This window comes from Sus scrofa, chromosome 9 (genome assembly GCF_054392235.1).
Source record: "Sus scrofa isolate SSC_HxYL_T2T_F1_AM1 chromosome 9, Sscrofa_HxYL_maternal_Yorkshire_Landrace_v2.0, whole genome shotgun sequence".
NCBI lineage: Eukaryota > Metazoa > Chordata > Mammalia > Artiodactyla > Suidae > Sus > Sus scrofa.
Window position 1 is genome coordinate 41,719,019 of NC_139391.1, and position 26,977 is coordinate 41,745,995.

Sequence of the window (26,977 nt, forward strand, 5' to 3'; positions counted from 1 at the left end):
TTAAGGATCTGGCGTTGCCATGAGCTGTGGTACAGCTTGCAGATGAGGCTCGGATCTGGCCTTTCGGTAGCTGTGGTATATAGGCCGGCAGCTGTAGCTCCGATTAGAGTCCTAGCCCGGGAACCTCCATATGTCGTGCGTGTGGCCCTAAAAAGACAAAAAGGACAAAAAATAAATAAATAAAATAAAATTAGATTGTGGTAAAGGTTGCCCCATTCTGTGAATATACCAAAAAATCCATATATTGTATACTTTGTGGCATATGAATTGTATCTCATTAAACCTGGTTGGTTTGGGGATTTTTTTAGCTGCGTGGCGGGCATGTGGAAGTTACCAGACTAGGGATGGAACCCACGCCACAGCAGTAACCGGAGCTGCTACAGTGACAATACCTGATCCTTAACCCTCTGCACCACAAGGGAACTCCATGTTTTCAAAAAAGTCATCAAAAAACTTGTTGGCAGCTTTCACTTTGCTAATTCCAAAGGCCTTTGTCCCTGTCCCACCCTTCCTTGGCTGCTCAGCTGCCTGACAGTTGCCTGTTCCCGCCTCTCTCTTGCCTTCACTCTTTTCAGGCCCAGATGTCACTGGCCACACCCACTCAGTCTCCTTTGCTGGCTCCTCCCCTTCCACCAGCCTCTAAATGCTGGAGGGCCCAAGGCTGTGTAGAACCTTCTTATCATCTCTATGGCTGCTTTATTACTCTGAGGGTTTATTCAATCCTACCCTATGACTTTAAAGACTATCTTACATGCTGATGACTCCAAATAAATAGAGAGCATTCCCGGTAGTCTCAGATTTATCTTTCAGCTGCTTCTTCAACATCTCCCTTTAGTGATCTGAAGTTATCTCAAACTTAATATGTTGAGGCGTTCCAGTGTGGTTCAGTGGGTTAAGGACCTGGCACTGTCACTGCAGGGGCTCAAGTCACTGCTGTGGCCTGAGTTCCATCCCTGGCTAGGGAAATTCTACATGTCATGGGCATGTCCCCCAAAAAACTTAATATGTTGAAATCTGAGCTTTCCATTCTCAGTCTCCCCACCCCACCATCAATCCTATTTCTCCTCCGGTTTTCTTGTCCCAGTAAATAACACTACCACTCACACAATTGCCCAAGGCAACCCCTCTGCATTTATATATTCTCCTCCCGCCCTACACCTCATGTCCTATCTTCCACTTCCAAAATGTACCCCAACCCCACCCACTCCTTTTCATCTACTCACCATTGACTAAGTAGAAGCTACCAGAATCTTTCTTCCTTTCTTTTCTTTCTTTCTTTCTTTTTTTTTTTTTTTTTTTTTTGTCTTTTTGCCTTTTCTAGGGCTGTTCCCATGGCATCGAGGTTCCCAGGCTAGGGGTCTAATCAGAGCTGTAGCCACCAGCCTACATCACAGCCACAGCAACACCAGATCCGAGCCGCATCTGCGACGAACACCACAGCTCACGCGGCTACGCCAGATCCTTAACCCACTGAGTGAGGTCAGGGATCAAACCCGCAACCTCATGGTTCCTAGTCGGGTTTGTTTCTGCTGCACCACAACAGGAACTCCAGAAGCTACCATAATCTTTCAATAGCAACCACCTCCTAACTGTTCTCTCTCTGTTCACTTATTATGTTACTTTCCTGATTAAGATCCCTCACTGAGTCCCATGGCATGCCAAGCCCTGACCTGCCCCAGGGCCTTTGAATGTGTGGGGCTTCTGCTCAAAATGCTCTCCCTTCAACTCTCCATATATGGATGGTCCCTTCTCTACATTTCTCCCTCAGCTCATGTCACCTCCTCAGAGAAGCCTTCCCTTCAGACCCATCTGTATTCTTCCTTCCACTAAATTACTCTTTAACATTCATGCTGTCTTTTCCTTCCCTGCACTTACCCAACCCGGAATTATCCTCTGTGTTTTACTTACACTGGTTAATGAATGCCATAAATATCTATTGTTTCTCCTCTGTGCCAGGCACTGTCGTAGGTGCCAGGGATAAAGTCACTGAATAGACAGGTTCCCAGTCTCCAGACAGCATACAATGCACTGCAAAATACAGATATTCATCAAGTAATCCTAGAAATGACAATATGACCACAAACTCTGATAAGTACTCAAATGAAAAACTATTAGAGGATCAAATGCCTTACATTTGCCGGAGGCTTATCAGGTGCCAGATACAGAACCAAGTTACAAGCTGTCCAAGTGGGGGCTCGCTAGGTCCAGTTGGCTGGTGAGGAAACCCGGGCTGAGTGCCCTTAAAAAACTCAGAGTCACATCATCGGTTGGGGGCTGAGCCGAGGTCAAACTCAGGTGTGTGTGGCCTCGGAGGCAGACACTGTCCTGCCACCCTGTCTCCTGCCACTCTGTCTCACGCCACCTTCGTGAGCACTTGGTCACCGTCTCCACGTCGCATCCACGCCCTCTGCTCACTCCCCAGATCCTGGTGCTTCCTTGGTTTCGGTTCTCAGCCTTCTCTTCCCCGGGGGTTCCAGCGGGGCTGGAGCCGAAAGGTCTCCATCAGTCACGAAGAGTCAGGCAAATGTGGGAAAGCAATCTGGTACTACTTGCTTAAATAACACTCTGACTTTTCTGCTCTGAGATCCCAAAGTTATTCTCAGCTCTCGAGGCTCCCTGAATGCACAGAGTTGCGATGGCATTGCCCGTGATGGGGTGAGGCTGGGCAGACAGGTGACCCTCATCAGTGGGCACACCACTACCCGTGGTGGCTGCACAACACGAGGTATTCTGCACCCCCTAGAAGCAACAGATTCGATGTAAATACCAACAGGGCTGCGTGCAAGAAGGTAAGAAACAGAAATAGACCTACAGCAAAATATCATGTATATAAATGAAAGGTGCATGTGTACAAAACAAGAATATGCATTTTATTAAAATATATAAAACCAGGGAGTTCCTTCCGTGGCTCAGTGGTAATGAACCTGACTAGTATCCATGAGGCCACGGGTTTGCTCCCTGGCCTTGCTCAGAGGGTTAAGGATCCGGCATTGCTGTGAGCTGCGGTGCAGGTCACAGACAAGGCTCAGATCCCAGGTTGCTGAGGCTGCGGCGTAGGCCAGCAGCTGTAGCTCCCATTCCATCCCTAGCCTGGGAATCTCCATATGCTGCGGGTGCAGCCCTAACAAAAAGACACACAAATTAAACAAAATAGAATGGTTGTTAGAAGGACACGGGAACAGACAGGGAAGTGGGCAGGAACCGTGTGTCCTGGTTTACACCTGAGCTCCCAGCATAGCAGTTATTAAAGTGCTTCTTTTTCTGCTCAAAAGTGTTCCTGTTTGTATGATAAACATATATGGTCGTCATTCTAGAAGAAACAAATATGGGCAGACCATGCACAGATCTGGTGGAGGTAACAGCCTTCTGCACTAAGACCCCCAAACAAAATCAATGAATAAACAACAGAAATTTATTTCTCATCGTTCTGGAGACTAGGAGTCCAAGATCAAGGTGTCAGCTGGGCTGGTCTCTTCCGAGGGCCCTCTCCTTGGCTCACAGATGCCGAATTCTCCTCCTTGTGTCTAAACATCCTCTTCCGCCTGTGCCTTCTGTGCCCTAATCTCCCTTCTTATAAAGACACCGGACGAACTGGCTTGGGGGCCTTTCACCATAATGAGCTCTTTAAAGGCCCCATCTCGGAACACATCAAATGCTGTGATGCTGGGGGTTAGGAATTCAACATATGAATTTGGAGGTGGCAGAGGGTATAATTCAGCCCACAACAGAGTTATCCTCGTTTTATGGATAAGGAAACTGAGACTCAGAAGGATTAAATAGCTTTCTACTACTATGCAGGCTTCCATAACAAAACTCCCACGGATGGAGTGGCTTAAACGACAATTTGATTTTCCGAGTTCTAGGAGCTTGGGAAGGCCAGGTCAAGTCCCCAGCAGATCCAGTCTCTTGGCTGTCCTCACCAGGCCAAGAGAGGGATCGTATCTCTCACGTCTCTTCTTACGAGGGCACTAATCCCATTCGTGAGGTCTCCACCTTCATGGCCTAATGACCTCCCAGCAGCCCCACTTCCAAAAAGCATCTCAGGAGTTAGGCTTCAATGTACGAACTTGGGGGTCACGAATATTCAGCCTAAAGCACTTGCCCCGGTCACTCAGGCGGCAGGTGAAGGAGCTGGGTCTTCTGCTCCAAGTCCTGATGCTTGTTGCTACACCCCACAGTCTCCAGGGTCATAGTCTCTGTCCCTGGTCCTCTCTAAGAGCACTCTGACACCACCGTCATTTTCTGGCCATTTCATTTCCTACAAAGCTCTGCATGTCACACGAACACTGGTGATCAGGGCCACGGAACTGGAGGACATGGGACTGGGGGTTCCGAAGCCAGCCGAGGCAGCTGCAGTGGAAGGTGGGGTGGGGGTGGGGCTGCACAACAAAGAAGAGGTCAAGGGTCTATACTTGGGAGCCAAACCACCCAGGTTCCAATCCAGGCTCACACATTGTCTGCCTGTGTGGTCTGAGCCAAGTCACTCAGTTCCTCCATGCCTCAGGTGTGCCATCTGTAAAATAGAGATAGTAACTGTACCCAAGTCATTGTTTATTGAGATGATGAAATGAATCAGTATGTGAACAGTGACCAGTGCTTAGAATGCCCTCCTTGGGGGGCAGTGATGATCATTCCTATCATTTACTAGTGACGGGGCTTCCTTGTCTGATACTCTCCCTGCTCAGTTGGGTTAAATCGCCCTGACACAGGAGCGCTTCTGGATTCCTGTTGAAAGCTTGCAGGAGGGAAAGAACAGGCAAAGACGGATCTACAAAACAGAAGCAGATCACAGACGTGGACAGCGGACCTGTGGTTGCCGGGAGGGAGTGGGTTGGACAGTTTGGGGTTAGTGGATGCAAACTGTTACATTTAGACTGGATCGGCAATGAGGTCCTACTGTACAGCCCAGGGAGCCATGTCCAAATCTCTTGGGTTGGAACATATCCACGAGGAATTAGGTTCGATCCCTGGCCTCACTCAGTAGATTAAGGATCCAGTGTTGCTGTGAGCTGTGGTGTAGGCTGCAGTGACGGCTTGGACCTGGCATTGCTGTAGCTCTGGTGTAGGCTGGCAGCTGCGGCTCTGATTTGACCCCTAGCCTGGGAACTTTCATATGCTATGGGTATGACCCTGAAAAGCCAAAAAAAAAAAAAAAAAAAAAAGAAAGAAGGAAAAAGAAAAAAAATGATGGATAGGTGTCTCCTATCTGAGGAGCAATGATGAAAATTCCGGGAGACACAAGAGCCTTAGGATTTCAGGCTGGCAATGCCCTGGAGAGATCTCAATGGCCATCCCTCTGCCTCCAGCCAGCCCTTCTGTATATCCTCGGCTAGGACGAGGCCTTGAAGAGTCGGGTGACAGTGTGTGGCTGCCAAGAAGCTTTACGGTGCCTCCTACCAGCTCTGACTGCTATTTCGGGACCCACAAAGGTCAAAGTCAGTCCCTGCCTGCAGGAACGGTGAGACACGTGCCAGCAGCAGCTGGGTTCCCCTGCCTCCTGGGTCCCACTAACCTGGAGGCGCGCACCTCGATCCCATCAAGCACAGGGCTGACATAAACGCCAGTGCTGAGCCCCAAGGCACTGCTCTGTACAAAATCCCCAGTGAGCCCCAAGCAGAGAGAAATACAGCTTCTCAGGGCTCATTCCGGGCCTCACCTGCCTCCCCCTTCTCCTACTCCCCACCCAGTGGAGAAGCTTGGCTAACAATTAAACACAGTAGCAATTTAAAACCACCCTGTGGTGGGGGACCCTCTGCCCACCTGCCCAGGCTGCTGTTTACTCTGGCGGGCTGGGCTCCCACCCGGCTTGATGCTGGCACTGAACACTCGCCTATAAAACACCCTGTAAAAGACGCTCCAGGGGCCAGTGAGCCAGGTTTGTGACAGGGGCCCTGTCCTCAGACCTTCTTTTCCCTGGAGCTTGCTTTTTGCTTTACCCCATATCCCACGGGCCTTGTAGATTTTTTTTTTCTTTTTAGGGTGACACCCATGGCATATGGAAGCTTCCAGGCTAGGGGTCGAATCAGAGTTACAGCTGCTGGCCTATACCACAGCTCACAGCAATGCCAGATCCTTAACCCATTGAGCGAGGCCAGGGATTGAACCCACATCCTCATGGTTCCTAGTCGGATTCATTACCCCTGAGCCATGAGAGGAACTCCCCATTAATGTATTAAATAACCACTTATGAGGCATTGATGTCCCTAAGGTAGTCTATGCCTTTGAGACCAGACGAGACAACTCTCTAAACATTCTCCAGGAAGAGGGTCTTGGATTCTTTTGTCCAAACCCAACTCCCTCTCTGGTTCTGTGTGTTCACGCTTCTGCTTCCCCAGATCTCACTAGGAAATGGGTGAAAATTCGAATCAACTCTGCAGTTCAGTGATTAGTATTGCACCAATGTTATTGTCTTGATGGCTGTGCCATGGCTGTGGGCAAGGAAGGGTAACATTAGAAGAAGCTGGGCGAGCAGTACGTGGGAAATCTCTGTACAATTGTTTTCAACTTTTCTGTAAGTCTAAAGTTGGCTGGAAATAAGTTTAAAAAAATAAGGATGTCTTGGGAGTTTCTGCTGTGGCACAGGGGGTTAAGGATCCAGCGGTGCCACAGCTGTGGCTTAGGTTGAGGCTGCAGCTCAGATTCAGTCCCCGGCCCAGGAACTTCCATATGCTGCAGGTGTGCACCCCCCAAAAAAATTAAAATGAAGAAAGAGGAAGTCTCACGAGGAGTTTTGTTGACTCTAGAGCTTCTGTTCCATCTCATGCTTGGACTCCATCATTCTCTACATCTTTCTGCAATCCTTTTGGTATCTCTTTGCCTTTCCCCTCTGTCTGTTTCCCCTTCTCAGCCCGTCTGTGCCCTTCTTTTCTCCTTCCTGCAAAAATCTGCTCTCCCCCACACTCCTCCTCCCTACATGTAAACACCTAATCAGTCACTGAATTCTCTTAATTAAACTTCCTGAATATCCATCAGCCATTGCCTCCTCTCCCGAGCTGCTTCCAAAGCTCCTGGGTTGTCCCACGTAGTAACCCCGATTAGTCCAAGGCCCCCCTTGCTGGACTCGGGGGATGGGCTCCAGTTGGTTCATTCTCCACACTGGGCAGCTCCGAGCAGGTCTAGCCCCCAATCCACGCCATCACTGTTTCGGCATCACCTACTAAAAAAAAGCCCAATCAGGTGGCATTATACTGTGATCCCTATGTCCCCGGCTTCCACTGGTGTCACTGAATCCCAAAGCAAAGTTTGACAGGGCTGTCTGGGCGTGACCTGAAGAACAGTGCTTCTTCCTTCTGAAGGCAGGGAAGAGGGTTTGTATATGTGAAGTTGAGGTTCATAGGCTGCAGGTGCAGGAGAGAGGAGGGAGGAGCAGCGGGAGAAGAGAGAGGTTTCCAGTTCAGTGTCGGCAGAGGACTCAGGAAGGAGAGAAGGCTTCTTAGGATCGTGATCTCAATGGTTTGACTGCAGCTGGGTGGAGACTCCCAGGGGTGCCAGAGTAGCCGGTGTCTTCCAGGCGGATGGGAAAATGGACTGGGGTCCAAGCAAAGGTCATGGCCACATTCCACTCCACCTCTACCTTGTCCCTTTCAGCCACCAGCTTTCAGCAATGCCACCTCCAATCTGTCATTGGAATAAGCTCCATGCAAACGCTTTAAAAACCCACAGATCGACTGTTGGCCAGCTCAGTCGGTAGAGCATGAGACTCTTAAAACCCCACAGATCCTATGAACGCAGCCTTTGCTTCTTCCTAGCTTTATAGCTACCTACTTTTCCCTCAAGATTTTATATTTCAACGGCACCAGACATATCACAACTTGGACGCCATTGGGAGGCAAAGGAGTCAGAGGGTTCATGGGTTTGTGTCCATCAATCATTGGTCAAGGGTGGGGTGGGAGTTGGCTGCCAAAGGGAGGCTGCTGTGTTAGATGGGGGGGCCCAGGGAAGACCTCCTGGAGAAGATGGCATTTGAATCAAATCCTTCAGAACGCGCAAGCAAACTACCCAGGTAGCCCCTAACATCTGTCACTGCACCCGGCAGATAGCAGATGCTGGGTAGGGTCTGTGGGATAGACGCATGGATGCATGAGCCATGAGTGATGCTCTGGGTTCCTTCTCACCTGCAAGGGTAGGGTTCAGGGCTCCTGGTCCCCACCTCGAGGTCCAGGCCCGATGTGGCAGCATCCACCAGCAGGCCTCTTCCAGCTTCCCTCCTGCTGATCACCCAGAGCTGCAAGAGCAATTAGAAGCCGGGGTCCCAGAGCATCCTCGTGAGGCAAGCACTCCAAGTGGTGGAGAGCTGCAAACTTGCTGGGTGCGTGTGGGCTGCCTCGGGAGCAACAAATGAGCCTGTGCAGATGGCGCTGAGATAAATGGCACCATCTTTTTACTGTAGCGGTACCGTCGTAATTTTCCAGCGACATTTATTAGGCGGCATCTCCTTTCTGTAGGAGTGTGCTCTGGCTGGCACGCAGACCGCTGCCAGCAAGGTGGAGTGAGGGACCCAGAGCCAATAACATGATGGGCACCCAGATCTCCGTCTCCCATTTCTTCCCTCCCAGCCTCGCTTCTCACAATTTATAGGCTAGTCTGATGCTCGAATAGCTGTGTCTCTCCAGTAATATGTATTCTTTGCAAGTATTTCCTGCTGCGGCATATCCTAAGAGAACTCCATCAAATAATTATCTTCCCTTTTATTTATTTTTCTTTTCACAGGATCTGCATCACTATAAAATATTCGCTGGGCTCCTCAGAGCAGAAAGCCTTCCCCATGATTGTAACGTGTATTTATGCACAGTATTAAATCCACGCCCCGCAGCTCTTCATCTCAGCCCTTGCTCCATCTCTCAGGGCTCAGGGCCAGCGGAGGGTTCCCAACACCTCCTGATGGAGCAGGGACAGCTGGGGTCCTTGGGGCCATGGGCTCTGGCCACAGGCCCCAGTGGCATGGAGAAGCGGGTCAAGAACCCATGTCCAGGGGCACCCCCTTGACCTTGAGGAAGCAGCCCTTCCCCCAGGGCCTGTGGACTCTTGGCCCAGGATCCCCACCCAGGGAGCCCCCTTTGCCACTGGGAGTCTTGGTGCAACTCAATCTGACTTTCCCTGCATCTCAGAACCTAGAGAAAGTGAGGCGCCCTGGAGCATCTGGGTCCCACAGCTGGGGCTCTGGGCCCTGCTTGCGCTAGTATTTTCCACGCCTCTACACGCACCTTGCTTCTCTGACTCGATGGAAAGCTCCCTGTGGCCAGGCACCATGTTCTCACCTCCCTTATTTTTCCCAAAGCCTTTAGCACAGAGCTGGGTGATCAACTCAGAATTAACAGTGAGTATTTATTGCTTCGGGTCCCTTCCTAGGAAGCATTCTCTGATAAGGTCCTTCCTGCCTTGACCCCTATGCTATATCAACTTTTTGTCTTTTCTTTTCTTTCTTTCTTTCTTTTTTTTTTTTCCCTTTACGGCCTCATCTGTGGCATATGGAAGTTCTGGGCCAAGGGTTGAATCAGAGCTGCAGCTGCAGTCTACACCACAGCCATGGCAACACTGGATCCAAGCTGCATCTGTGACCTATGCTGCAGCTTGCAGCAATGCTGATCCTTAACCCACTGAGCGAGGCCAGGGATCAAATCTGCATCCTCAGAGAGACAAGGTCGGTTCCTTTACCTGCTAAGCCACGACGGAAACTCCTATTAACTTTAACGGAGGCTTTATGATTCTGAAGGAATCTCTCCAACTAGATGGCGCCCCTGCAGCATCTTAGACTCAGAGCTGGAAGCCTTCCCTGGGGCCCCGCCATCCCATTCCAATCCAGCGTGTGCACGTGAATCCTAGATTCGGTCTTATTTTATCTTCCCAGTACCCAGAATACACAACTCCAAGGAAGAGGCAGCAGACTTTCTAGAAAGAGCACACACTAGAAAGAGTCGAGACACTGGATTCTGATGAGTTTGGACACTGTCCTTCTGCCAAAGAGTCACAGAATCTTTCCCGCCTTCATTTTCCTCATCTGGAAATACGGAAATACCATCAAGGTACAAAACCAAAGCTCCAAAGGCCACCGTCATCCCCCTGCCTCCAGATGTGCATCTCTCTAAGTGGAAAGGACACCAGAGGTGGAAATTCAACGACCTTACCTGTGCCCTTGGGCTGGTCAACGCCCACTCCTTTCACCTCTCCATCTTGCTTGCTGTTTAAGTGGAATCTCTGCGTTCTGTCAATTGCTTACCAGGGAGAGCATTTGTGTTTCTCTTTTCTCCTTGCATGGTCTGGAGCTGAGGGGGAGGTTAGAGGGAGGGGACGTCAGGGTGTGGAACCCTCCAGGGAAAATGGTTTTCTATCCAGTACTGTGTCAGGATCGCCTCCCCAACTTTAAACACTTATGCTTGGATTTGCTGGATTAGGTTCTGGGGGCTCTTCCCAGTGGGTTGTGAACCTCCGTCAGGGTTAGAGAGGCCCCGTGGGAGGCCCAGTGGCCCCTCCTCAACCCCCCAACCCCATAAACAGGGTCTGGGCAAACCCCTGGGGTCTCAGCTTCTATCACTGAGCTTGGGAGGCAGGATTTATAGACAAGGCAGCTGACAGCATCCACTGCAGGACCACAGGGACAAACCTCGAGACAAGCCAGGACAGCAGGGAGGGTCGTGCACCAAGAGGAGGGCTGAGCATGAGGCTGACCCCTCCCTTCCTAGCAGACCATGAGGCTCTTAGACCTGCCAGCACTGCCTGGAGAACCTGTCACCCACACTGAGTGTCTGGCCGATTGGATTGACACATGTCCTTCCTCTCGTGGTCACCTGTGGAGTTTCCTCCTCTGCAGCTCATCGCATTCAACTTCCTAGTTGTGTGTAGGCTTGCTGCTAAGATCAGTTTTCCCTCCTTCAAGAAGCTTAATACCTACGTACTGAACAGCACAGGGAATTATATCCAGTCTCTTGGGAGAGACCATGATGGAAGATACTATAAGAAAAAGAGTGTATATATATGCATGGCTGGGTTACTTTGCTGTACAGCAGAAGTTGGCAGAACACTGTATATCAACTCTATTTTAATTTCAAAATAAAAGTTAAAAATATTTTAAAAAGAAAACAGTGAAAAAGAAGCTTAACACCTACAGTGATGCCGCATCCCACCCCCAAGCCTCAGACCCTGCTCTATGCACAGAATTTCCTGAGGCCACAGCTTCAGAGGCCTCTGCATGATAAGCCCTACTGCGGAGACTTCAGGGTCCACCTGACATCCCAGCAGAGGCTGAATCAACTTTAGTCCACATCAGGAAATGGGCTTTGTTGTAGCTTTCTGGGAAGGAGCCATCTGGCCACACAGGGTCACCTCTGGTCTCAGACCCGAGGCCAGACCTGCCTCTGCCTCCTAACTCGCCTTAATGACCGTTTAGAGTCTTCTGTACCTTCTGGGTTTTGCCAGCTTCTCCGACCTGACTGTTTCCCATGGTCTGTTTTTTTTTTTTTTCTAGGACCGTACCTGGGCCTATGCAGGTTCCCAGGCTAGGGGTTGAATCAGAGCTACAGCTGCCAGCCTACACCACAGCCACAGCAACGTGGGATCCCAGCCACATCTAGGACCTACACCACAGCTCATGGCAACACCATATCCTTAACCTACTGAGTGAGGCCAGGGATCGAACCTGCATCCTCGTGGATACTAGTTGGATTCGTTTCCCCTGAACCACGAAGGGAACTCCCTCCAATTGCCTTCTTGATTGACGGGAGGACCTCGTATTTCCAATACACATTTCCATCTGGCAACCTGCGCCGCGCTGCTCGCCCTCTCAGTGCAGGAAGGCCTGGCTCGGGGAGCACCTAGCGTGGTCTCCCCTCTCCTTCAGAGGGCTCTTCTGGAAAAGATATTGCTGAGCTGCTCTCCAAGCTCCCGTCTGAGCATCACGGCCGGGACGTGGACTGTGGACAGGGGGGCCGCAACCTCGAAGCCTTCTCTCCTGCCATGACCTGCTCCAGGAGACTCTCTTTCTAAGGCTGACCCTTGTGCTCCATCCTGGCTGGGGCTGGAGGGTGGGCGAGACGGTTGCCAGCTGCAGACAGGGGTGGGGCCTCTCCTCCGGCTCCCTCCTGACTGCTGCACGCCTCTCTCGCCCAGGGACCAGACACCAATGGAAAGTTCAGCGGCAGCTGTTCGGCATTTACATTTTGCACAGTGCAAGGTTATTTGACTGCCACGATTTGATCTTCTCTAGTTAATAACCTTGACTTATGGAATAAGAGCAGCGATGGCTCCGTTCCTTTTCCTGCCAGGATTCCCGCTGCTGGGTGTGAGCGGGGAGCACAGACCCCTCTCTCCGTGACCCCTTGTCTTTTTGTCCCACCGGGGAGGGGGCCTTGCAGGACAAGAGGAAGCAACAGGCTGTGCCTGGGCCCAGGTCTCCTATCAGCATCTCTCCCACTTCCTCTCTTTGTAGGACAGTTACCTGGCTCTGGTCCCTTTCTTCAGGCACCACTCCTTTCCTGCCTCTCGCTGTCCTCAATACGGAGCCACAGGTAGAACGGGCTGCCGTCCTGATCCCTCTCCTCCCCGTGAGTCCTTCCTGGCAAGGGTTAACCGTGTGTAGAAAATTGATTGCGATTTTAGTAATTCGGTATAATCACAGTCTACCAGCAGGTTGCTTTTCCAGCAGGAGGGTTTGGAATTATTTTCTGGAGTTTGCAATATAGAACTTAAATTAAGCCTCAGAAGTCAGGGGAGCTCCGCGGCATCCCTAATGTGGTGCTAAATTCTCAGCAGCACAGTCTCTGTATTAAAGCCTTTGCTGGCAATTAGGTTCATTAACTATCACAATACCTTATTTATTACTCGTCGTGCCATATGGTTTCCCAGCTAAAGAATGGCGCCCGTTCTCCTACAGACCATTTGGCATCATAAAAATGTTAACAAATAATATTATGGCTCTCGGGGGCACGCGGCCTCGCTGGGTTCTGGGTCTGAAGCGGCGGGAGAGAATATGAAAACATTTTTCTTCTATGGCGAAATAAAAAATTCCTCCAGACAGAAGAACTCAAAGAATAGAGCACTTGCATAACATAAATGGGAGTTTTATTTACTCCCATAATGGTTAAGTCAATATTCCCATCAGCTAGGATTTTTACTCATCTTCCTCTCCACTCTTTGGGGGTTGTTTTCACTTCCGTGGTCCCCCCTCTTACTTCTCTACTTTCGTGGTATGAGGCCAACTACAGCCAGCACCGCCCAAGGTGAGGGGGTGAGCTGCCCATGGGGTGAGGGATATAGTCGGGATTCTCCCATGATTCCCTGGCCCTCATGCTCTGTTGCAGTTCAGCCGCCTGGTGCGGCTGCCTTCTCTGCTCGAACCCTGTCTCGGGGCTTCGTCTCCCAGTTCTATCTGCAGTGGGTGTTTTCAGCAGAAATAGGGAAGTGACGTATATATGCCAGTGTTGACTTGTGACACGAAGACATTCTGCTGCCCCCCGGGCCTTGCCAGTCCTCCCATGTGGAAGGTGGGCATCGGGGTGGCCACAGCAGGAAGTGACACCTCAGGAGGATGGAGAGATGTGCCTTGGACGGCCCGTCTGAGAAGGTCATCGCGGGAGGGCAAAGCATCCCGCTATTGCTTATCCTCTGGATGCGAATGTGCAAGGCAGTTGCCTGGTGTCTACAGCAAAAATTAGATAGAGGAAGAACTCCCTGCTGATTCTCCAGTGTGCAAGGAGCCAGTGCTCAGGTGCGAGGGGCTCCCCTCTTCTCAGCCATGGCTTTGCTCTGAAATGGGCACTATCCAGTCTGGGTTCCACGGACAACTTAATGACTTACCTTCTCCCAAATGGTTCCTTGGGCCTGGATGGAGATGTTCCCTGGGAAGCAATATAATGTCATGGTTAAAATTACGAAAACAGGGAGTTCCCGTGGTGGCGCAGTGGTTAACGAATCCGACTAGGAACCATGAGGTTGCGGGTTCGGTCCCTGCCCTTGCTCAGTGGGTTAACGATCCGGCGTTGCCATGAGCTGTGGTGTAGGTTGCAGACACGGCTCGGATCCCGCGTTGCTGTGGCTCTGGCGTAGGTCAGCGGCTACAGCTCCGATTAGACCCCTAGCCTGGGAACCTCCATATGCCGCGAGAGCGGCCCAAGAAATGGCAAAAAGACAAAAAAAAAAAAAAATTACGAAAACACCAGAGTTCCCTGGGGGCCTAGCGAGTTAAGGATCTGGTGTTGTCATTGCTGTGGCTCAGGTCACTGCTATGGCTCAGGTCACTGTTGTGGCTCAGGTCACTGCTATGGCGTGAGTTCGATTCCTGGCCTGGGAACTTTTGCATGCTGCAGATGTTCAGCCAAAAAATAAAACAAATAAAATGACAAACGCCGGATCTACACTTCCTCAGTTTTGAACCCTAGGATTGTCATCCACCAGCTGTGTAACTTTTTATGGCTCAATGTTCTCATCTCATATAATGGGGGGGTTATATGAGTACCCACCCCCCGGCATTGTTCCAAAAACTAAATGAGTTGGTCTCTCAGAGGTTCTAGGATGGTAGCTGGCAGGAAACAGTGCCATGCGGGGGACAGTTGCGATTAGGAACCATTCTCTTGGGTTATCCCAGGTCCGTGAGGGCTGAGGCACCCCACAGCCTGCCCACTCCTGAGGGTCACGCTGCCCCCTGGGGTCGCCCCTGCCCCGCTCCCTGGGCAGGTCTGGGAAGGGGAGGGTCAGGCGGACGGACCTGGGGTGGCTCTCACCAGGGCTGTGCCCTCCGGCCCACGCCTACAGGGAAGGAGTGCAGAGCATGCGGAGTACATTTCCCCAAAGCTGAGATTCTGAGGAAGAGAAAGAGTAGAAGTGGAGGATAAGAAGATTGTTTTCAGGAACATTAGAGACCAGTTAGAAGTGGGTCATTTTAATCCCATGCAGCTGCTGGAAATTAATTTAATTGTACTGGTGCTGGCTCTTCTCCCTTCCAGCCCATTTCTCTAGCTCCTGATGGAGGGCGAAGCCTGAAGAGAACCAGCTCAGCCCCTCCAGGGAGCCTGGGGCACTGCAACCCTACCTACCCTGGGGCTGCTACCAGTGCTGATGGGTAAGCTGGCATTTTGTCAATCAAGACTTTTTTTGAGAAGGGACTGAGGTGAGACAACAGGGAGAACTTCCCAGGAGCAGAGTGTGAACTCTCTGAATGGGGGAAAGGCTGTAAAACTCTTCTGACAGGACCCTTGCTCCTTGCGTCTCTCCCTGGGGTCTGAGCTCGGCTCAGCCACACACTCGGGCACAGGATCCTCAGCGCAGTCAGGACCAGGAGCAGAGACACGCTGTCGCGGCGGGTTGGGGGGGGGGTACTCACTAATTCAGAGACACACTGGAAGACAGACATTTTCAGCCGCATTCAGATGCTGACATCACAGCCCCCTGCTCTGGCACACACGAGCAAATGCCCGAGTCTGACCAAGGCTGCACATTAAAATGACCTGGGGAGCTTTAAAAAAATACCAACGTCGACGTTTCATCGTCAGAGATTCTGACTTCACCGGCCTGCGGTGGGACCTGGCCAGGGGTGTTTTCAAAGGTCCCACGTGAATCTAATGTGCAAAGCAAGGGTGAGAACTCCCAGGCTCCAGACACACCCTGGCTTCCCTCTCTGGCCCATGTCCTGTCAGTTCCACGGCGTGACCACTAGAGGTCAGCAGGGCTTGGAGGAAGTGGCCGCGGGTGGCCGGCCGACCCCGCCCGGCTCTGGGCTTCTCTAGGCTTGGGGGAGCGCTGTTGAACCTTTTCGTCCCCCGCGGCCCAGAGCGGATGGAGATCCGGCCCCCCGCCGAGAGTGGACACAACGAGGGGGGGTGGCGGCTGCCTGATGGCAGGGTCAAGGCCTGTGAAGCAAGAAAAGCCAACTTCACTTACAAGATATTTTAAAAAGTATCCCTGATGAAAAGCTCTCAAGCCAGGCCTCCTGCAGCGTGTGTCTCTGGGCACCAGGATTTCTCCACCTGGTCACCACCTTGCTCCAGTGCAGGTGGGCGCACTCTGAAGATGGGCAGCGCTGTGACCTGCACACTGAGGGCCTGCATCAATTAAAGAGGAAGTATTTTGCCTTTTTGGTGGGAGGAGCCAGCGTTTGGATTCCAGGGTTGTTTATTTTGACCCACTGCTGCTTGTGCTGGAGAAGAGTCAAGCAGAAAGTCCCTTTACTTTGGCTAAGATGGGGCACACAGAACTGCACAGTGTCCCAATTTCAGATGAGCAAATAGGCATGAACCCGTGGTTCAGTGTCTTTTCATCATATCCAAGAAGGATATAACATCAAGGGTAGACAGAAAGGAGGCCTCCCCACATTTCAATTTAAGAGAAAAGAAAGCCAGGGTAACCCTTACCTTCTATTGACAATACTCGAGCTCAAGAGTGAAAAATGAAGGAGGAGCTGGGAGCTGTTCTCCCATCCTCCTTCCTGTTCTAGTTCCAGCTCCCACACCCCTTGGCACACTGCACGTTCATGCTTCTAGGCTCATGCTTTCTCTTTCCAAATATCCACCTGGCCCTGGAAACTGAGAGGCAGCTCGATGGCAGAATACATTCCTGGCACACAGTAGGTGTACAAGAAAATCTGTCAAACCAAAATGTTTATTGCCAATCTTGTCTTCAAGCTAACTTGAACAGTATTTATTTTTTATTTGCTTTTTAGTGCTGCATGTCTGGCATATGGAGGTTCCCAGGCTAGGGGTCCAATCCGAGTTGCAGCCGCCGGTTTACATCAGAGCCACAGCAATGCTGGATCCAAGCCACAACTGCGACCTACACCATAGCTCGTGGCAACGCCAGATCCTTAACCCACTGAGCGAGGTCAGGGATCAAACCTGCATCCTCATGGATGCTAGTCGGGTTTGTTAACAGCTGAGCCACGATGGGAACTCCTTGCATGCTATTTAAAATCAACCCACAGCAAAAATGTTCTAGATTCTTTTCTATTCAGCATTAATGACCTTCAAACAAAAATGCAGGCTCCTGGGAGTTCTCTCATGGCCCGACAGATTAAGGATATCGCACAGTCACTGCAGTGGCTTGGGTCGCTGCTGTGGCGTAGGTTCCATCCCTGGCCCAGGAACAGAACCCCCACCCCCACCCCCCTCAAAAAATACAGGTTCCTGAGCCTCATCTCGCAAAGAAACAATGACTGGATAGGTTTTAGGGTGAAGTTCAGAAACATGCATTTTTGACTGAAAGCCTTAGGTGATTCTGAAATTGTTGCAGCAATGAGCCCTTCCCTCTTCCCATTCCCCCAACTCCTGGCTGGGCTCTTTACCCAACTCCGTCCAGGGTGGGTTTTTATGCTCCCACCGGGATGTCAGTCCTCCTGTCCAGCCAGCAGGGGGAGCAGTGGAGTGCCCGCTCCATTTCCAGCAGCACAGAGAACCTGGTGTGCGCACTTTCAACAGCACAGCGTCTCTCCTTTCTCCCCCGATTTTATGCTGTCCCTTTCCTTGGATCCCCTTACCAAGCCCAGCAGCTGGGGCAGGACAAACATGCCAGGCCCCCATCCCAGTATGGGGTAATTGGGTTGGGGGGGGTGGGTCCTGACCTTGGGGCTCTGGTCACAACCTGGCCCTTCATGGAATGAAAGGATTTCGGGCAGTCAGAGGAGAGAGGGGTCTGAGAGCCTAGAGTTTAACCTGGTCCCCACCTGGCCACTGCCTGAACCTCCACCCAGACCCTCTTCGTGGCCACTCAAGAGGCACGATTCGGATGTGCTCCACAGCCCATCCTCCCCTCTCACAAAGACACTGTCAGAAGGGCCGCCATCTGCAGGGGGCCATCTCCATGGTCCAACGAGGCTGGGGACAAAAGTATAATAAAAGCTACGATTATTCAGCACTTACTACTTGACCAGGCACTTTATGTTACAGAAGAACTCCTATCAAGGCTAACAGCAGCCACATATGCCTCCCTCTCTCCACTTTACAGATGACGTGAATTTAAAGAATTTGCCTAGGGCATAGCTAGTCAGGGGCAGAGACAGCATTTGAACTCAGATCTGTCAGGCCAAAGCTCCAGAGCTCAACCTGAAGAGAGAGAGAGAGAGAGAGAGAGAGAGAGAGAGAGAGAGAGAGAGAGAGAGAGAAAGAGAAAGAAAGAAAGAAAGAAAGAAAGAAAGAAAGAAAGAAAGAAAGAAAGAAAGAAAGAAAGAAAGAAAGAAAGAAAGAAAAAGAAAAGGAAGAAAGAAAGAAAGAAAGGAAAGAAAGAAAGAAAAGACAGAGCCTCTGGTCCCTCTGGCTGGGCTGGTTGCACAGAGGCTTTCAGGCCAGGTACCCAAAGCCACCAAAGCTCAGCGACTGCTTGACACCCGAAAACCTGCCCTGACTCCAAATCACAAAGGGAAAATGACAGACTTTAAATGTTTTAAAATATCTATTTAAATAACAACAAAAGGATAGGCCTTAACCACAGCTTGCCTCTCAGGTAGAGTTTTGCACAAATGCTGTTTCCAAGGGGACTATGCATATTCTGATGCCCTAAGGAGGAGAGGCCAGAGGCCACCCCTACCCCCACCGCCAAAACCTTCTCCCGCATCTGTCAACACTGTCAGCTGCCCAGGCTCCAAGGATAGAAACCGAAGGAAGCAAAGAGAGCCAGAGTAGACGTCAGGAGTCCTGCTCCGAGCCAGCCCCTGACAGCCACTTTCAGTTTTCCTGCCTGCAGAAGGGGGGCATATATTTGTCCTAACTCCCCCATTGTCATCAGGCTCAACTAAAACCATCTTTTGAAAAGCGTAAAGTCCCATGGTCAAGCCAAAGAGCCTGGATTGTAAAGAATGATAATCTCTCAAAATGGAAGGTACAGGTTCAAATCAGAGCAAGGAACATCTAAACAATTTTCCTGTGTGAAAAAGAATTCCCAGTGTCTTAGGTAATTCTGTGCTCTCCCAGATTTCGGGGTGGGGGGGCGGTCTCAGATTTCATAAAGATAATGATTAACACATAGCACCTCAGAGTCCTTATCCCATTCATCTGTCCTAACTGGCTTATAAAATGAGGAATATCTCTCCTAGTTGCCATCACAGATGCAATGTAACTGACATGCAGAGAGGTGAAGCGATTTGTTTCGGGTCCCTCAGATATAAGAGCTACAGGCTGTAAGGCCAACCTAGACACCAGCCCTCACCAGCTGTTTGATCTTGGGCTACTTATCTAACTCTCTAAGCCTCAACAATCTTATTTGGAAATGGGTATAATAGGAACCATCTTTATGATGGGTAGAGAGCAGCCCTACCTAAGAGATTAAATGAGACAAGGCTTAAAAAATGACCTGGCCCAATTGCTACAGAGTTAGTGCTCCGCAAAGGTAGGCATTGTTATTCTTGATTATTATTGCATTATTATTATCGTTGCTATTATCCAGCGTGCATGGATAATAATCACTAACTTTCTTCTCTAAGCTTCTCCCAAACATACATCAACTTTCTTTCCAGGGAAAAAGATCTCAGCGCTGAGCTCCTTGGGGAGACAGGGCCAAAATGTCAGCCTGACTTTGGATTGAGTCTCAAGATCATGAAAAGAAGACAGAAAAGTTAGACACGGAGGAGGGAGGAAAACAAACATGAGAACTTAGAAACCGGGGGTGGGGGGAGCCGGGCAGAAGGCTGGGCTCTGCGGTGCCCGCCTATTCCGGCTGCAAACCAGTGAAACACCCCTGACCCTGGCAGCTTGGGAAGCTGGACGCCAAAGAGCAAAGTCTAAAAATAAGCCCTGGGTGAACCAGGGAGGTTCCAGGCCACCTGGGAGCCTGGTTTCGCTTTGTTGCCAACAGCTTGGATCCTCATTGTTACAGCAAAATATAAAGTTAGCTCAGGAGTTCCCGCTGTGGCTCGCCGGTCATGAACCCGACTAGTATCCACGAGGATGTGGGTTTGATCCCTGGCCTCGCTCAGTGTGTTCAAGTCCCAGTCTGTGTTCTGGACTAGTGCTGTCAGTTTCAGGTGGGTTAGGGATCTGGCATTGCCATGAGCTGTGGTGTAGGTCTCAGACGTGGCTTGGATCTGGCATGGCTGTGGCTGTGGTGTAGGCCAGTAACTGTAGCTCCCATTCGACCCCTAGCCTGGGAACCTCCAGATGCCTCAGGTTCAGCCCTAAAAAGCAAAAAAAAAAAAAAAAAAGTTCAAAGACTAGAGTCACACTTAGCCAGGTGATGAAGTCAGCACTGCCCAGGCTGAGTGTAGGAGGGAACCTTCCCCACACAGAGCTGTCACTGCACAGAATGTGAGAAGGGGCCCTGGGAGGCCCTGACTGCTGGCTTGATTGCTCTCACCTCCTAGGTCGGGTACCTTCTGGCCACCAGAGGAGACTGGGTTCACATCAGCGTTACTCCAGGTCTGGAACATCTTGTGTGTAAGTGGCCTTGGAGTTAGGCTTGGAAGGGTAAATGATTTTGCCCAGACAGACAGGGAGGGGGGCCCCAGGGCAGAAGACACAGCCTGCCTAAAGCCTCAGAAGCGTGACAAGACTTTGGAGACAGAATGCTGCCAATGTGTAAAGTGTCGTAAAGAACAAGCCATGTAGTTTAGGCCTTAAAAAAATGTAGGCATGAGAAGGGGCACTGACGTGGGGGGAGTGACAGATCGATCCTTTAGAAAAATAACTTCAGTGGCCACTTGGAGGGCACGTTGCCAAGAAGTGGCTAGAAGCTAGTTGGCAAAGCGAGTCAAATGCTTCCCGAGAGCAATCCACCATCTAGTCATGTTGATGATCTTTCTAAAAAAAGAAGTATCATATGACACGAGAGAAAAGGACAGAGAACTTGCAGAAAGCTCCAAGGAGCAGGGCCAGGACCAGGTGAGGCAAGCATGGGGCTGGGCTCTGAGATTTAACAAGGCATTTCTCCAAATCACCCCAGAACCCAGGAGTGATGCTTCCTTAAGCTCTGCACCTGCTTTCTGTGCCTCATCTGCCTCCCTCTGGAGCTGGGTCCGCTAAGGAGCCTGTTATCACTGGCGCCGTGTGTAGGTGGGCGCTCGCCATCTCTCCACGGGGGCAGGTATGGGAGCCAGGCAGCTTGGGTTCCTCTGAACAAGTTTAAATGCAGAGGCAAGAGCACCAACTGGATCCAGTTTTGACTTTAGACTCGACAATCTCAGCCACGTCGTTGAACCTTGGGTGCCTGGGTCCTCATTGATGAAATGGTAAAATGAGGGGAAAGTATTGGGGACAGTGCTGCCCGAACTCCAGGCATGGTCCCCCATCCCGCCTTCTCCCTGGCGGGCACAGAGAGTGGGGACATCACGTTGGAGGTGTCTTTTGGAAGCCCTATCAGGAAAAAGAACTGTGCGATCGGCCCAGCTACCTCAGAGCCTGTGGAAGAACCTATTCCTGCTTCTTCCCCGGCTGTGAATTATCTAGGCCTGAACCGCTCATTCTCAACAACAGGCTGCCTGTTTGTTTAAAAAAGTCTTCCTGGGGAGAGAAAAAAAAAAAAAACCCAGCACATTTCTTGTTTTGCTCTTTCACTCTTGGAACAAATATTTCTTAGGAGCCTACTGTGTGCCAGCCTGGTCCTGGTGCTCCCAATACAACCTCCTGAAAGGGCCCAGGCCCCTGCCCTCAGGAAGCTTACCTTAAGTCGGAGGGAGCTGTAGGGAGGCTCTGGGGGTAGCCAGGAAATAAACAAGCAGTCCTATAAACAAAGGAGGCAATTTCCGGTACTAGCAAGTGCTATGAAAACAAAAATGCAGGGCAGAGGGCCCCCCAGGGGCAGGAGGCAGCTCCTGATAAGGCATCTGTAGGAAGGATTTCTCTGCAGAAGGGTTGTTTGAGTTCTTAAGGTAGAAACAAGTGTATGGTGGGATGGGAGGAAGGTTTTCGGGGGAGGGTGGGAGTCTGGGATCCATCAAGTGCCAAGGCCCTGAGGTGGGAACCAGCAACCTTGGGTTGGGGGATGATTTCTGAACGAGAGAGGAGAAAATGTGTTTCTAGACCTGATGCAAAGCAGCCTATCTGTATTTATATCTCTATCTAATGCTCCATCGCCCTCTCTGTACCAAGGACACCTTATTTGGGTCACAGTGGAACACTGACTGCACTACAGCTGCCCTGCCCCCTCCCCCTGCTCCTTCCTCTATGACCTGGCTAAGCTTCACCACTGATATCTGCTTTCCTCTCTAGAACCACAGACAGCCATCATCGACAGAAGAAGCACTTACCATTTCCTGCCCAGGCTGAAGCCCAGCTGCCCTCTTCTGGGTCGTCTGCTCCTGTGTGGAGGGAGACGGTGCCCGAACGCCTGGGTTCCTCCTGGTGGGAATCAGGGTTACGATGAAGAGAGACCATGTCCCTTCCACACACCTGCTTCATACCTTCTCTCCGTCCAAACGTGCTGGGACCGAGTTTCAGGGGGTGCGATGGAGTTCGCAGAGTGCTAAAGGATTTCATAGCTAGAGTCGTCGGCTTGGCAACAAGCCTAGTCCGATACTTTCATGTGATCCTCGAAAAACTGAGGCCCCGAGGAGGGGAAGCGACTTGCTCAGAGTCAGGCAGTAAGTTAGGGACAGGTCTTAAGGCTCTTCTCAAAGAACGGAGCAAGGACTTTAAAATGTTCAGAGACTGGAGTTCCCATTGTGGCTCAGTGGGTTAAGAACCTGACATAATATCCATGAGGATGTGGGTTCGATCCTTGACCGAGCTCGGTGGGTTAAGGATCTGGCATTGCCGTAGGCTGCAGTGTAGGTCATACCTGCACCTCCGACCTGGCATGGCTGTGGTGTAGGCTGGCAGCTGCAGCTCCGATTGGACTCCAAGCCTAGGACTTCCATGTGCCACAGGTGAGGCTGTAAAAAAAAGAAAAGGTCAGAGACAGGTTCCATGTAATAGCACCGTTCTTGCAGAGGAGGACTTAGAAACACGGAGAGGTTAAGTGACCTGCCCAGGGTTACACAGGAAGCATTTGTCCAAGCCGGCCTTGAATCCAGGTCTTCTGACTGGAAGTCAGTGTTCTTATAATTTCACCTTGCTCTCTCCAATCTGCCTAACAGAAAATCAGCAGGTAAACATTTCAGGATGTTCCAAGGAGATATTAGGGAAGAAAAAAATATCACCATCCTTCATGATTACTTTTTTCCCCTTTTTATTGAAGGCGCTCAATAGGCAGTAAACTCAAAAGAAGGAAAATTCTCTTTCTGGGAAGATAGGCTACACAGTCTTTGAAAAGAGCTTCCACACTGTCAAATATTGGTGCAGTTTATTTGAGTGCTTCTTGAAAGGAGCTCCTACAGAGTGAGACTTTAATAAACCAGAGAAATCCAAGTCTCGCCGTAGACTCTGCAGTCAATTTATAGTCTTTCTTGCTTTTCACCAAATTTCTCTTCCTGGTAGTATTTTTGGCATTTTAATTTTAGACATGGGTGAGGGAGTGGTACAGGATTTTTTTTTTTTTTAAACTGAAGTCTAACATATATATCTCATGCATCATATGTGATTGAACCTATCTGGGCCTCTCACACAGAGCATAGGCGATGGCCCTTAAAAGAAAAGGCTGGGCGGGGTGCAGGCCTCCTCAGCAGGCTTACCGGCCACTTTCCTCCTAAGGCAGAGGGGTATCCAGGAAAAAGGCGCTTTGGGGAATCCAATAGACCTAGTTTTATATCCCAGCTCTGTCCCTGACGAACGGCGGGATCGTGGCCAAACTCTTTAACTTCTTTGAGGCTGCAGAAACCTTAGGTATTCTCATGACATAGAGGAGGAAACTGAGACTTGAGTCAGGAAATGGGCCAAATTTCACATCACTTCTCGGGGACAATCTGGGTTTGAGACCCATGTAGTCTGATTCCAGAGCCCAGATGACGGGGCACACTGCTTCTTCTTCACAGGGTTGTCACCTGTACTAAACCCCAAAGGAACACAGTCATGGGTCGCCGATATAGGAATCATGACTATCAAAGAGCAGTAACAATGTGAAATTAAATTTAAATGAAATTAAATTTCAGAAAGGATATATTTGTGTGTACATATATGTATACGCACACATAGATTTAGCTAGAAAAGGCATCTCCAAATGTGTATCACATGCTTTTCATGGGCCGTACTTCTTACCATCACATGATTAGTATTGCTGGTTATGAGCTGCAGGAAAATCTCTGCCTCACTGCTCTCCAGTCCAACTAATTCTGACCCCAAATTTTCTTTTCCAGCTTCATCACCTTCTTGAGCTTGTTTTGCAAATGAAAGCTTCCCTCTATGGGCAAGATATGTCATAACCAAAGACTTTGAAAAGATGACCGCTACGAATCCTGGTGAAGTGGGAACTGCTGCTAATCTGACTTACATGTGAAGAAACTGAAACAAAGAGACTTTGAAGGTCATTTCATAAGATTTCCAAGAGTGACTGAATGGCTTCAATGACATTCTCCTGATGGGCCCCCAAATGGCTCTGGTCCCAAGTCCTGGCTCTGACGGACTCTATGGCTTTAGGAACATTGCTCTGCTTCCTCTCTTGTAAAATGGTGAGATTGGACTAGATGATGGTTCATTTTGTTCTGTTTGTTTGCTTTTTTTTTTTTTTTTTTGCTGAGGCATGCAGTGGCATGATGTGGGATCTCAGTTCCCAGACCAAGGATTAAATCTAGGCTACAGCAGTAAAAGTGCTGAATCCTAACTACTAGACTGCCAGGGAACTCCCACTAGATGATGTTCTAAATCCCTTTCAGACCTGAGTGTATCGGGCATTTTGAAGCAGGTAACCAGGGTTTGGTTGTCTAAGGTCTAGTATGCTCACAAAAAGTTAACTTCTTGCCTTTTAGTCATGCCTAATGCATATGAGTGGGTGGGAGAACGTGGCAGGACCTCATTTGGAAATAAATGCAACAGCTCCACCCATTCTTCATATCAATCCATGGGCTCATTTCCCCCTTCAGCCTAGAGAGTTCACAGGGTGTGAAAGGAAAAGGGGAGGCACCACCTTCTTACAACCAGCGCGTCCAGGGTCTTTTAACCACTTCCTGGGCTCCATTCGCTTGGTTCCTGCCATCTTACATTGGCACCATGAATATGTCTGTAAATTCTATCACTACAAAGGATGCTCTTTGGTAAAAAAAGCTCCTCCTCAACGCTTCTTTTTTTTTTTTTTTTTTTGGTCTTTTCACCTTTTCTAGGGCTGCTCCCATGGCATATGGAGGTTCCCAGGCTTGGGGTCTAATCAGAACTGCAGCCACCAGCCTACACCAGAGCCACCGCAACAAGGGATCCGAGCCGTGTCTGAGATCTACACCGAAGCTCATGGCAACGCCGGATCCTTAACCCACTGAGCAAGATCAGGGATCGAACCTGCAACCTCATGGTTCCTAGTCGGATTCGTTAACCACTGAGCCACGACGGGAACTCCCGCTTCCTCTTCTATTTCCCCAGTGGGTCATGCTGGACAATTTCTTTTCATCATTTGCAGGGAATTGTGAAAACACACAGGCCATGGGAAAAGCCCATTCACAGACCTGCACTCTTGCTCCCTAGCAAGTGGCTGGGGGTCTCCATGTTCAATCCCCAAGAAACAGAGTTCCCCACCCCACCTACTTCTCCTACTTCCAATGGCCTGGTGGTTAGACTGGAAAAACTCAGTGGTTTACCATCCTGCCTCGGTTGGCCTCCTTCCCTGCTGCTGCTGAAGGGGACTCTGCCACCAAGAATGGAAATTGACCCAAAGGGGAGGAACGCATGGTAGCAATTCCAAGCTTGGCATTTGGAAGCCGGCTGCCTCCTCCTCTTAGTTGTGTGGCCAAAGGGAGGCTGCTTTCTCTCTCTGTCTTAGTTTCTTTAGCTATAAAATGGGAATAACAACTGTACCCACCTCAGGGATTATCTGGGGGAGTAAGGAAATGACCTGTGTCAAGGGTCAGGACCTTTGGTGATTAGCAGTGTTAATTACCTCGCAAGCCGTGTTTGATACATGTCAGGGCAAAAATAAACTGAAGGCATGACTTAAATTTGTTTAAGCCTATCAAATAATATTCATTCCACATAACCACCAGAGTTTTTCATCCTGTTGGCAGTCTTTCTAAGAGACTGCGGAAGGGGCTTTAACAAAATCAGAGGAAATGGAGAGGTCAGATTTGGGCTTTTTTGGTGACTCTGTTATCATTGCTCACACAAAGGTTCTGTGTGGTGCTCTTCCACCCAAATGCCCCCCTCCCCTCCCCACTTTTATTTTGGAAAAAAAAAAAAAAAAAAAGGAAGCAATAATGCAACACCACCACTCCCACCTGTCCTCTTGGAGTCCAGCCTTGTTTGTTAGCTTGTACTTCTGAGGGCAGAATTAGTTTTTCTTGACTCCACACTTCACCCAGCAGGGGATGGCAGGTACACTTGGATTTTTAACAAAGAAGCAAGGCAGATAACCCAAGGCTGAGGGGGGGCCTCTGTTCCTCCTAGAGATTTTTGCAGAGACTAAATCGTTGAGAAAAGCAAAACTAGCTGCCCACGTTGAGATCAGCCTTCCCTGCCAATCCATGATTAATCAACAAGGAAGAAGTTTCCTTTAAGGAAAAGAGAAGAAATATGGACTGGAAGAGAGAGAGCTTGCTTATCACTTTCCTCCAGCCCCACAGTCCCCTGTGAACCCGGGTCTCCAGGATAATTATGCTAAATAGACATGTCTGGGTGAAACAGCTAGCAACTGCCCCTGAGTGTTACAGCTGGGTAAGGTAGCATCTCACCAAAGCAGAAAAAAAAAAATTGAATATCAAGGCACCGCTGGAACAATTCTTATCCTGCAATTTCCCTTCTTACCCTCAGCCAAAGGCAACAGAGGATACCATCTCACCATTCGCCCAGCCAAAGAGACAGTCACCTGTGGCTGGCAGACTGGAGCCTCTCTGCAGAGCCTAAGTGAACAGTGCACATGCACTGGGCAGAGAGGGGTGGGTGGGAGCCTGAGGTCCACACCTGCCTCATCCTGGGCTTCTCTGCAGACCCGTTGGTCTTGGAGCGCAATCCTAAAGGTTAATAATAATCACAACAGGCAGCCCATCATTGCCTCCCTGTCT

The 26,977-nt window shown here is 50.1% G+C and overlaps 1 long non-coding RNA gene across 6 annotated transcripts in view; it reads right to left on the reverse strand.

The window, feature by feature from the left end:
• Positions 1-1,262: 1,262 nt before the first annotated feature.
• Positions 1,263-26,977, reverse strand: part of LOC106504875 (uncharacterized) — a 36,013-nt gene continuing 10,298 nt past the window's right edge. For 2 of the 6 annotated variants that reach the window (XR_014815333.1, XR_014815326.1), the window contains 5 exons: positions 22,151-23,826; positions 14,696-14,789; positions 13,789-13,829; positions 10,125-10,262; positions 2,090-8,224 (listed from right to left, as the gene is read on the reverse strand). This is a non-coding gene — a long non-coding RNA (uncharacterized LOC106504875). Of the gene's footprint in view, positions 2,029-2,089; positions 8,225-10,124; positions 10,263-13,788; positions 13,830-14,695; positions 14,790-22,150; positions 23,827-26,977 lie in introns of those variants that run through there. The other 4 variants (XR_014815320.1, XR_014815329.1, XR_014815319.1 and 1 more) reach the window with 4 other exon arrangements.